This window comes from Mirounga leonina, unplaced genomic scaffold, assembly GCF_011800145.1.
Source record: "Mirounga leonina isolate KUSES-001 unplaced genomic scaffold, KU_Mleo_1.0 Mir_376, whole genome shotgun sequence".
NCBI classification, from domain to species: Eukaryota; Metazoa; Chordata; class Mammalia; order Carnivora; family Phocidae; genus Mirounga; species Mirounga leonina.
The window spans coordinates 644,300-656,643 of record NW_023270718.1 but is presented as its reverse complement, the minus strand read 5'-3'; the positions used below and the strand labels follow the sequence as shown (position 1 = coordinate 656,643).

The following is a 12,344-nucleotide window of genomic DNA, read 5'->3' as shown; positions in this document are numbered from 1 at the left end:
AGTTGGCACAATTCATTCCTGAATGCTGCAGGAAAGGGGCTGTGGTTTCTGTGGAAAGTTCCAGAGAAATTCTTTGTTTCTTGGCTTCTCTAACCAATTCCATCCAAATTTCTTTGCTGACTCAACACTCTCCCCAGCATTCTTTTTTTAAGTGGGTTTCCGGCCCAGCCTGGAGCCCAGTGCGGGCTTGAACTCATGACCCTGAGATCAAGACCTGAGCGAGATCAAGAGTCAGAAGCTTAACTGAGTCACCCTGGGGCCCCTCCCAAACACTTTTAATGAACATTTTCGAACATACGTTGGAATAATTTTACAGTGGACGCTTATGCATCCCTTACTTAGATTCTACAATTAACGTTTTTGTTTTGTTTTGTTTTGTTTTTTTAAAGATTTTATTTATTTTTTAGAGAGCGAGCGAGAAAGAAACAGCATGAGGGGGGAGAGGGTCAGAGGGAGAAGCAGGCTCCCCGCTGAGCCGGGAGCCCGATGCGGGACTCGATCCCAGGACCCTGGGATCATGACCTGAGCCGAAGGCAGACGCTTAACCATCTGAGCCACCTAGGCGCCCCTACAGTTAACGTTTTTACTATGCTTGCTGAAACACATCCTCATCTTTCCATCCCTCTGTCTATCCATCAGTCCTCCTTTCCAGCCCTGGGGAGCTGTGTCACCACTTGCCTCTGCTCCTGTGATGGTCTCTTTATTAAACTCGCCCCAGTCCCTCGATCTGAGTTTGCCGTTTCCAGCCGAGAAGCAGTGGCCTAGCGATGCAGCGGCCAGCGCGAACTGAGAACGGCCTACGTGTCTGACGCTCTCCCAAGGGCTTTGTAGGAAGCCATTTGTTTCATCCCCCTGACGACACTGTGTAGAACCAGAGGCCTGGACACGTGATGCCACTAGCTCAGAGTTGCAGGATCAGTGGCCCGCCCAGGATTTGAATCCAGCAAGCGTCTTACCTGGTAACTCTAAGAGCACCTGGGAGACGCTGGGGGGAATTTGAAACCAAGAGGTCGGGTTGGTGTTTTGAAAGCGCCCTCTGGCGGCTGCGAGGAGCATTGCCCGCCCCTGGCTTCCTTCTGCGGCTGGTGGGGGTGGGGCGGGGTGCGGGACACAACATTCAACTAAATCCTGCCGCAGGGACACTGACGGGTGGACTCTGCTGGGGTGCCGGTATGTTTTCTTGGAGGAGGTGACGTTGGAGCAGGGCTTTAAGCTTCCAGTAGCAAAGGCGCGAGAGAACCCGCCTTGTTCTGGGAAGAGGGTGCAGCTTTGCGTGGGAGGGAGTCACCAGATGAGGCTGTGGAAATAGGTCGTGGCCCATTTAGGAAAGAACCCTGGTCTTGGGATTTTTTTTTTTTTTAAAGATTTTATTTATTTATTTGAGAGAGAGAGAATGAGAGAGAGCACATGAGAGGGGGGAGGGTCAGAGGGAGAAGCAGACTCCCTGCCGAGCAGGGAGCCTGATGCAGGACTCGATCCAGGGACTCCAGGATCATGACCTGAGCCGAAGGCAGTCGCTTAACCAACTGAGCCACCCAGGTGCCCGGTCTTGGGATTTTTTTCTGTAACCCAGTTTGGAGCTTGGGAGCCAGCAAATTTCAAAGACAGAATTGGAGGGTCAGCTCTTTTTTTCTGCCAGTACAGAATTCTAAAAAGAGAGAGAGAGACCATTTCTGTTCATTCTAAAAGCTTTTATGGAGCCTCTTCCGTATATTAGGGATTGATCTGGGGCAGGGTCTGAGTCTGTTTTGTCCACCGTTGTACCCTGAGAGTCCAGAGTCATGGAAAGCCCCTAATGAAAGGAATGAATAAAACTAAAGATATTTGTGGGTGTCTGGGTGGCTCAGGAGGTTAGGTGTCTACCTTCAGCTCAGGTCATGATCCCGGGGTCCTGGGATCAAGCCTTGCATTGGGCTTCCTGCTCTGCGGGAGGCCTGTTTCTCCCTCTCCCACTCTCCCTGCTTGTGTTTCGTCTCTCGCTGTGTCTCTCTCTGTCAAATAAATAAATAAAATCTTAAAAAAACCCACACATACAACAAAAAAACCTAAAGATATTTGCTAGGGCATGATGCAGGCAGGACTGAGGTGCTGGGAATGAGGTTGAGGTGCTTGGGGTTACAGGTAAATTTGGAGACAGAGGGGAGTAAAGTGAGAAATAGTAACTCTCTATAGCATTAAGTTAAAAAATTAGTCATCTGATTTTTATGGTCATTTCTTACGTTCTGGGGTTTTAGGATGGGGATCACACAGCAGAAATACCTGATTCTGGAATAAACCATGAAATCATTCATGTACGTTCTGGGACACACCTTTGGTGCCTTCTCAGATGGAGCCCTTGGGCGCCTCCTTCCTGCTGAGCCCAGCAGCGAAGGCCCGATGGTTGGTGAGTTACAAAGTCCTGACTTCAATCCTGAGCAGACGGGCTCAAGCCCTTAATCCTTTCTCTCTCTTGTTTAAATTACCTTTTACTAGAATTTCACGTTTCTCCTAAGCCGGTGCTTTTCCTTTTTCTTTCTTTCTTTTTTTTTCCCCAAGGGGTGTTATTGACTATGTAGGCATTCCTTTACACCGGGATACCTGGTCTGATGGCATCTTTGTGTCAGAGGCTCATCTCCAATCTGACAGTTATCAAAATTCAGAGCAACGTAAACTCCCAGTCACATAGTCCCCAGACCCGAAGACTCCCGGTTCCTAGAAATGTCATGTGTGTTATACAGAACTATGTGATCAAAAATTCTTTAAATCCTCCCCCCAAATGTGGGAGGAGGAGGCAGTGTGGGCAGGAGGACTCAGCCATGGAAGAAAAGGAGAGAGGCGAAGATGTCTTTTCACAAAGGAGGTGAATGAGGGAAATGAGACTATTACTAGAAACAGTGAGCTCTCAAAACACCGCAGCGGCCTCCCTTCTCACTCAGGGGAGAGGCCCGTGGCCTCACCGTGGCCCACAGGCCCCTTGGGGTCCAGCTCCCACTTCCTGTCTGCCTTCCACCTGCTTGCACGCTGCCCTCCTGTCCAGCCATGCCGGCCCCCTCAACGATCCATACCAACAGAGGCCTGTTCCCTCCTCAGGACCTTTGCACTTGCTGTTCCCTCTGCCTGGAATGCCCATCCCCCACCATCTGCAGTGTCACCTGCACTTTACAGTGTTTGCTGTGCACTAAGGACAGTTCTAAGCAATTTATACACATTAACTCCATGAATCGCTTTCTTCATGAAGTCTTCCCAGGCGGTCCTAGTTGAACACCCCTCACCCCTGCACAACACACCCCTTGACACTTTTATCCTTCCCTACTTCATTTGTTTTTAACACTTTCCTACCATATTTTAACACTGGGGCTGCCGTATCGTATAGTTAGCTCTGCCCTGTCTATCGTCTGTCCTCCCTGCTCCCCACTAACATGTTAAGTTTGTCAGGGCAAAGATTGTGTCTGTCTCGATCACTGCTGTGTCCCCAGTATTGGGGACAGTGACTGGCATTCAGTCGGTGCTCTGTGTATATTCGTGGAACAGATGTATGGAGTTCTTGAGTTCGAAGTGCCATCCACGAATCATGTCATTTCATCCTCACATCCAATTCTGTGAAGTGGAAGGTCTTAGTATTGGACCCATTTTACAGATGGGGGAGTGGAGCTTCTGAGAGGTGAAGTCACCTTCCTGAGAATGCACAGCTTGCAGCAGGGGGCCATCTGGCTCTGGGACCAACTTGGTTGTTGTTTTTTTTTTTTAAGATTTTATTTATTTATTTGACAGAGAGAGACACAGCGAGAGAGGGAACACAAGCAGGGGGAGTGGGAGAGGGAGAAGCAGGCTCCCTGCCGAGCAGGGAGCCCGATGCGGGGCTCGATCCCAGGACCCTGAGATCATGACCCGAGCCAAAGGCAGACGCTTAACAACTGAGCCACCCAGGCACCCCCCAACTTGGTTTTTAACCATCTAGATGTTACTGCCCTTGTTGAGGGGACAGTGGAGGGGGTGGTATTTCAGCCACGGGGCAGCACCCACAAACGCTCAGGCGGGGCAGGCTGCATGGAGGGTGCCCCGGAAGTACCCAACCTCTCAGAGATGGGTGGAGGTTTGTCTGGCTCGCTCTTCCTCTCCCTGTCAATGGTTTCTGGGAGGAATTGCCATGAAACTCGAAATGAGTGTTTTAGGGAACAGATTGGGTTTTAGATTTCCTGCCAGGTTACAAAGGATGGGAGTGATTCCTCCCAGGAGGCTTGACTTCCAATTATTTTGGTATTTTTACAAAATTGAACTAAAATTCTCATAGCATAAAACTAGCCATTTTATTTATTTTTTTAAAGATATTTATTTATTTATTTGACAGAGAGAGACACAGCGAGAGAGGGAACACAAGCAGAGGGAGTGGGAGAGGGAGAAGCAGGCTTCCCGCAGAGCAGGGAGCCCGATGCGGGGCTCGATCCCAGGACCCTGAGATCATGACCTGAGCCGAAGGCAGACGCTTAACGACTGAGCCACCCAGGCGCTTCTGGCTGCTATTTTAAATATTTTATTTTATTTTATTTTTTTAAGATTTTATTTATTTTTTGACAGAGAGTGAGAGTACACACAAGCGGGGGAGCGGCAGGCAGAGGGAGAGGGAGAAGCAGGCTTCTCCCAGAGCAGGGAGCCCGATGCGGGGTTTGATCCCAGGACCCCGGGATCATGACCTGAGCCAAAGGCAGACGCTTAATGACTGAGCCACCCAGGTGCCCCCAAACTAGCCATTTTATAGTGTATAATTCAGGGGCACCTGGGTGGCTCAGTCGGTTAGGCGTCTGCCTTTGGGTCAGGTCACGATCCTGGGGTCCTGGGATCGAGCCCCGCATCGGGCTCCCTGCTCAGTGGGGAGTCTGCTTCTCCCTCTCCCTCTGCCCTTCCCCCCACTCATGCTTTCTCTCTCTAATAAAATAAATAAAATCTTAAAAAAAATAAAGTGTACAATTCAGTAGCATTTTGTACATTCACCGTGTTGTGCGATCACCACCTCTCTCTTGTTCCAAAACGTTTTCATCACCCCAAAAGGACTTCATGTACCCATGAAGCAGTGACTGCCCATCTCTCCCTCCCACAGCCCCTGGTAACCACCAGTCTGCTTTCTGTGTGGGTCCTCTGTTCTGGGCATTTCATCAAAATGGGATCGAACAACATGTGACCTTTTGGTTCTGGCTTCTTTCACTTAGCATCACGTTTTCATCCACAGTGTGGCATGGATCAGTACTGCATTCCTTTTTACAACTATGTAATATTCCGCTGTATAGATATACCACACCTGGCTTATCGATTCCTCTGGTGATGGGCATCTGGGTTGTTTGGCGATATTTTTTTTTTTTAAAGATTTTATTTATTTATTTGAGAGAGAGAAAGAGAGAGAGAGAGAGAGCGCACATGAGATGGGGGAGGGTCAGAGGGAGAAGCAGACTCCCTGCCGAGCAGGGAGCCTGATGCGGGACTCGATCCCGGGGCTCCAGGATCATGACCTGAGCCGAAGGCAGTCGCTTAACCAACTGAGCCACCCAGGCGCCCCGGCGATATTTTTTTTAATATCATAAATAATACACGGACTCAGTCTTGCTATAAGGATTCAAAGGATACCAACTCAGATAGAGTCAAAGGTGAGTTTCCTTGTCAAGATCCCTCCCCGCCCTCCCCCACCCCGACCCCTCTGCATGAACCTCTTTCTCCTTAGTTCCAGGAAGGGGCAATCATCCTGTGGGGATTTTCCTCTTAGGACCCCGGGAGAGGGAGACACTGCATTTTGTGGATAAAAGTGCCAACAGTAAAGCAAGGGCCGACACTTTCTGGATGCTCACCATGACCCAGGCGCTGTCCTGAGCGCTTTCCACATAGTAACACATTTAATTGTTGCAACGACAGCATGCATGGTCCTCGTTCCTCGTGATCCCATCACTGCCCGCCGCTCGGACACCACCTCCTGCCACCCTGCTCCCTGCCTTGTTCGCTCCCTTCTTCGTGCACGCGACCGCATGCCTGCCTCCTGGCTTTGACTGGCTGCACCCTCTCCAGCTGTGCCGAGCTCCCTCTCCCTCTTGTTCCTGCATCTCTGGCAGGTCACCCACTCCCAGGGCTTTCCCTGAGCACCCAGTCAAAAGCAGCCTCTCTTCTCCCTCACCCCCGGGTCCTCCATCCCTTCCCTCTGCTGGGCTGCTCTTCCCCGCTGTTCTCTCCACCTGACATTCTGTCTGAGATCTCCTTTATTTAAGCTGACTTCACAGGCGGCGGTTTGAGCAGCGTTGGCCCGCTGGGTCTCCTGGGGTTGGCTGTGTTGGCTCCCAGGTCTGCAGGGTGGCTGGGAGACTTGGTTTCCCTCCAAGTGTCTGCCGCCTTCCAGTGGGCTAGCCTGGGCTTGTCCTCGTGCAGGTGCAAAAGGACAAGTGGAAACGTGCAAGGCCCCTCAAATGAGACCCAGGCTTGCAACCGGCACTCTGTCACTTGCACCTCATTCCGTGGGCGAAAGCGAGGCACGCGGCCACACCAGTCCTGTGACTACGGGAAGGACCGCGGCCGGCGGCACAATCTCCATAGCTCCCATCAGCTCGGGGCTCTTGCCTTCTGCTCCTGGGCAGGGGAGGTGGGAGGCCTTTTGAGAGAGGACCCCGGGGAGCTCCCCTGCGGGGCTTCTCTGAAGGAAACCCTCAGGCTCAGAGTGGACAGGGTTTGTGTGGTGGAAGGGAACAGAACAGGAGAGGGTGGCTCAGCAGAACTGTTGCGTCTGCGTTTCTCATTTGGGTGTGGTTGTCTGCAGGAGGCTGGCCAGAAGCTTTGACGGCATCCACATTTGCAGGTTGATGAGCGAATGCCTTGACATTATTTAATTGTAATTAGTCACTGCATTACCTGTTGTTGTTTTTTTTTTAAGATTTTATTTATTTATTTATTTATTTATTTGACAGAGACACAGCGAGAGAGGGAACAGAAGCAGGAGGAGTGGGAGAGGGAGAAGCAGGCTTCCCGCAGAGCAGGGAGCCCGATGCGGGGCTCGATCCCAGGACCCTGGGATCATGACCTGAGCCGAGGGCAGACGCTTAACGACTGAGCCACCCAGGCGCCCCTATTTATTTATTTATTTTTTAAGTCCTCTCTACACCCAACGTGGGGCTCAAACTCAAAACCCCAAGATCAAGAGTCACATGCTTTTCTGACTGAGCCTGCCAGGCGTCCCCCAGGGTTTTTAATCTAGATTAGTTAATTTTGATCTATCAAATGTACATCAATCTAGGTTTTCCTTGATTTTTGTCTTTAGCTCAATGAAGAATTCGTTTGTAAGTAAAGGTGCAGGCAAGGGTTTTATGCATCCCAAGATCTTTTGTTTTTTGTTTGTTTGTTTCTTTTAATTCTTATGTTAATCCCCATACATTACATCATTAGTTCTAGATGAAGTGTTCCATGACTCATTGCTTGTGCATAACACCCAGTGCTCCAAGCAGAATGTGCCCTCCTCAATACCCACCACCAGGCTAACCCATCCCCTCACCCCCCTCCCCTCTAGAACCCAGTTAGTTTTTCAGAGTCCATCATCTCTCATAGTTCGTCTGTTTTTTGTTTTTTTTTTTAAGTCATCTCTACTCCCAACCAGGGGTGTAGACAACATGGGGCTTGGAACCACAACCCTGAGATCAAGAGTTTCATGCTCCACGACTGAGCCAGCCAGGCACACCCCCTCCTCCCAAGATCTTTCGAGTTAATTCCAACACCTTCCCTCCTAGCTCTTATGCAAGCTTCAGGCCTCGCAGACCTGTCTCCCCGCCTGGCTCTTGCATGTGACAAGAGGAGGCCGCTTAATTGTCACAGCCAGAACGATGATTATCTCCAGTTTACAAGTGAGAGAAATTTAATGGTTTGCAGAAGCCAGTTTCCCAGGACTTTTGCTGCTTATAAAAATAATTGGACCCAGATAGTTCTAGACCCTCCCCGGGAAAAGTGAGGCTGGCTGGGCTGTCACCAGCAGATTAGAGACAGCCGTCCTGGCACGGGGGCCTGTCTCTGCAGTATGCAGACGGGAGCAGTCATTCTTCCAGTAACTCTGGGTGTGGGTGGCTCCTGGTTCCTGGTGTCCTGGAGTGGCCTCCCTGTCCTCAGGGCTCACAGCCTTTGAGAGGCTCATGCCTGTAAAAACAGTGAAGCTTTTACAGCTGATCCGGCAAACCCAAACCCCGTCTTCCACCGTTGGAAGAGGTATTGTTCCTCATGGTGCCTTTGGAGTGTTCATCAATTTCCCTGTGTTTTACCAATCAGAACTCAGTTTTTCTGGTCCTTGGTCTAGGAACAGAGGGGGACAACCAGTACATCCTGGCCACTCAGAGGTGGTATTCTGGCCCAGAGCTAAGGACCGGGTTCAAGTGTTGGGCTTTTGCAATGTCGAAGTTACTCCTGACTCCCCCACCTCCACCGCCGTGCCCTCCACAGTGCCCCTAAGGGCTTCCCCAGCACTGGCCATCAGACCAGGAGCAAGTGTCCTGTCACCCAGTTTGGAGCTGGAAAGGACATGATCAGCCCCACACTCCGGCACCCTCAGCCTGGGCCCACCAACCTCCTGGGAAGGCTGCCCCCTTGTAGGGCCAGCCCAAGGATTAGAAAGTGCTGCCAGGGGCGCCTGGGTGGCTCAGTCGGTTAAGCGACTGCCTTCGGCTCGGGTCATGATCCTGGAGTCCCTGGATCGAGTCCCGCATCGGGCTCCCTGCTCGGCGGGGGGTCTGCTTCTCCCTCTGACCCTCCTCCCTCTCATGCTCTCTGTCTCTCATTCTCTCTCTCGCAAATAAATACAATCTTAAAAAAAAAAAAAAAGTGTTAAAAAAAGAAAAAGAAAGTGCTGCCAGACAGTCTCGAGGCCGCCGACCCCTTGCAGTTTGGGACCCGAGGGTTGCATGTGTCCCAGCTGTGAGGGGACAAGCTTGCCGCTCCCAGGCCACATCCACTTGTGACTTTCTATGTCTCCTCCTCCTATAGTAGAGCCACACTGCTTGGGTTCGAATCCTCGTTCTGCACTAGCAAGCATGCCTTGGTGTCTTATTTAGATGTCCCGTGCCTCGGTTTCCCCGTCTGTACAATGGGGATAATAAAAGCCCTGACCTTAGAGTGTTGCTGTGAGGATGAGATCAGTTGACACATGGACGGTGCTTCAACCCCTCTGTGCTCGTAGACATCCCCAAATACTGACTGTTGATATTATACGTACTTACTGGGGGGGGGGGGGGGGGTCAGAGTCTTCCAGGAGCTCCTTCCTGCTGTGAGCACTGAGAAGGGCAGATTCAGGGCCCGAGGTGGCTGTGTAGGAAATGATGAGTGTATTTATTTATCTACTCTGCTGCTGACAGGCATTTGGGTCACTTCCAGTGTTTGGCAATGACAGATAGTGCTGCTAGGAACATTCTTGTCAAGGTCCTTGGGTGGACACACCTGTGCATTTCTGTCAAATATGTAGGCAGAAGTGGCAGTGCGGGGTCCAAGGGTGTGAATCGGGTTCAGCTAAGGTGGTTGTGTGTACTTACTGAATGTTGAACCATGAGATCGGGTGTCCTATCTGTTTATTTGTTTATTTTATTATTTATTTGAGAGTGAGCACAAGCAGGGGGAGGGGCAGAGGCAGAGGGAGAAGCAGCTTCCCCGCTGAGCAGGGAGCCCGATGTGGGGCTTGGTCCCAGGACCCTGAGATCATGGCCTGAGCCAAAGGCAGCTGCTTAACCGACTGAGCCCCCCAGGCGCCCCTGCCTGTCCTGTTTAAATAGATGAAGGAAATTAAGATGTACAACTGATGTGGGAAACAAAGAGAGAGGGAAATGTTGGTAAGATTAAATGTCCTTATAACCTGCAGCCCATTAACAAATACTTGAGGCAGGCAGAGTATAATGTTCCTCCCGGAAACTCCCAACTGTCTTAATGTTAATGCTTTGCTAGAGGGAAAAACCACCTTAGTTTGACAACAGCAAGGCTTCCAGGATCCTGTGAGTCTTCTTTAGCATATGAAAGTCCTTTTGGAACTTCCCTTTGTCTTTACCTCCCTCAACTCTGAAATGTAGAATCAGTTGCTCCTCACAATGCTGAGGCAGCAGCTCTTTCTGCCCCTTGCTTTAATAAAACCACCTTTTTGTACCAAAGACATCTCAAGTCGTAAGAATTCTTTCTCGGCCATCGGCCCCGGACCCCAACAACACTACTCCAAAATCACGTCACAACGGCAGACACCCCCGCAAGTTGCCCAGACGCTGCGTGGAGTTGAGTGTGTGCGTTTCCAGTTGCTGCTGTACCAAGTGACCACAAGCTTAGCGGCTGAAACCAACACACACCTATTATCCGCCTATTATCCTATAGTTTCTGGAGGTCAGAAACCTGAAGTAGGTCTTACAGGGCTAACATCAAAGACCGTGTTTTGTCGGGGAGCCGGAACTCCTGTCCCCTTCAAGGTCCTTCTAGCTGGACTGAGAATCCAGTTGACATGAGACAGGTTAACAGGAGGAAATCATATTTCACAGGTGTACACACGGGGAATCCACACAGACAAGGAAATTCCAGACACTCAGGCAAAAAGAGGTCTATATGTCCTTCTGGATGGGGAAGTGGGTGGGTGGCTGGGACTTCAGAGGAAAGGAATACAGTTTACACAAAGATGAAAAACAAATGTTTGGTAAACAAATGTTTGCCGGGCCACTCAGACACAAGGGGATAAAGGGAGGACTTTGATCAGAGTGGCCTTGCTAGGATCCCCGCTGTGCACCATGCCTAGTTCATATCATAATGTAGTTACCTATGGTGATGGCTCTCTTCCCAGGGCAGGTCTCCTATCTAAATTCTTTTAGATTGAGTTGGGGGGTGGTGGTTACAGAGCTTTTCCTGCATCTGCTGGGTTTCGATTGCTTTTTTTTTTTTAGATTGTATTTATTTGAAAGACAGCGTGTGCGTGAGCGATGGGGAGGGGCAGAGGGAGAGGGAGAGAGAGAACCTCAAGCAGACTCTTCGCTCTCGGGAGTCCAGTGAGGGGCTCAGTCCCACGACCCTGAGATCATGACCTGAGCCGAAATCAAGAGTTGGATGCTCAACTGACTGAGCCACCCAGGAGCCCTTCGATTGCTTTTTTAACTCAAAAAGCCTTTATGCCAAATTGGCGCATCTTGGGGCGGCGCGCCGTTTGTCCCTACAGTTCTTACAGAGGCTCTAGGGGAGAATCCCCTCCTTGAGTTTTCCAGCTTCCAGAGGCTGCCTGCATTCCTTGGCTCCTAGCCAAGCTACTCTGACTTCTGCTTTTGTTCTCATTTCTGCTTCTGTGACTCCGATCCTCCTGCGTCTGTCCTTCTTGCCTGGTGTAATCCAGGATAACCTCCCCATCTCAGGGTACTCATGAGGTCACTACAAGGTCACTTTTGCCAGGTAAGGTAACATATTCACAGGCCCGGGGGACGAGGCTGTAGAAATCTTTGGGGGAGGGGACCATTATTCTGCCTCCCCACATTGAGGTACAGAGCTCTGAAAGCTACAGAAAGACTGGCGAAACCCTTTGGGCCGTCAGGTTCTAGAAAAGAACATAGAAGGTTCTAGAAAAGAACATAGGTTCTAGAAAAGAACATAGAAGCCAGAACAGGCTCTTTTCATCTCCAGCTCATCAGCTTTCTAATACCTGCTTGGCCCCCAGAAGAAGTGAGATGCCAGGTGTTCCTCTTGCAGTTACTGACATTTCCTCTCTTAATACTAACTCAGATAATGACATTGAGCTCTTCTTCTCTGACAGGTGATGTTCTGAGAGTTTCCTAAGGGTGAACTCATTTCACGCTAACAACAACAGCACCACCACCACCAACAACCACATCACAAGGTATGTACTATTATTATTTCCACTGTACAGATGTGGAAACTGAGGCATAGAGAAGTTAAGGAACAGTCCCAAGGTCACACAGCTAGGAAATGGCAGAACTGGGATTCAAGTCTTTGCCTTAAAAGGGCTACACTCTTCTGTAGTGAGGCCGGCGTCATTACACAGTATTTTTAGTCTGGGGCTCAGGCTGTCCAAAGTGCCCAGGAGCACACAACCCTCTGCTTCCTGGGACATTTCCTGAGTTTTCCCAGAGGACTGGGGAAGACTTGAGAGAGGGGAGAGAGCCACCTTGTGGCGAGAGGGGGAAACTGAGACCCTGGCCCCATTCTCCATGTGTACATTCCACTGGCCACCAGCCCTGCATTCTGGTATTGCAGGTCTTGAAAGTACTGACACACGTTATTTATTCTATTTTATTTAAAATCTTTAAGGATTTTAACTTTTTTATTGGGGTATAACTTAGAGCACAAAACTTAGGTGTACAGCTCAATGAATTTGTATATATGCATATATATCTATG

General features: G+C 50.1%; 1 long non-coding RNA gene across 1 annotated transcript; it reads left to right on the top strand.

The window, feature by feature from the left end:
* Positions 1-1,110: 1,110 nt before the first annotated feature.
* LOC117998077 lies at positions 1,111-11,821 on the top strand. Its single transcript, XR_004675941.1, has 3 exons — positions 1,111-1,170; positions 2,235-2,383; positions 11,741-11,821. It is a non-coding gene; the product is annotated as an uncharacterized LOC117998077 (long non-coding RNA).
* Positions 11,822-12,344: the final 523 nt, after the last annotated feature.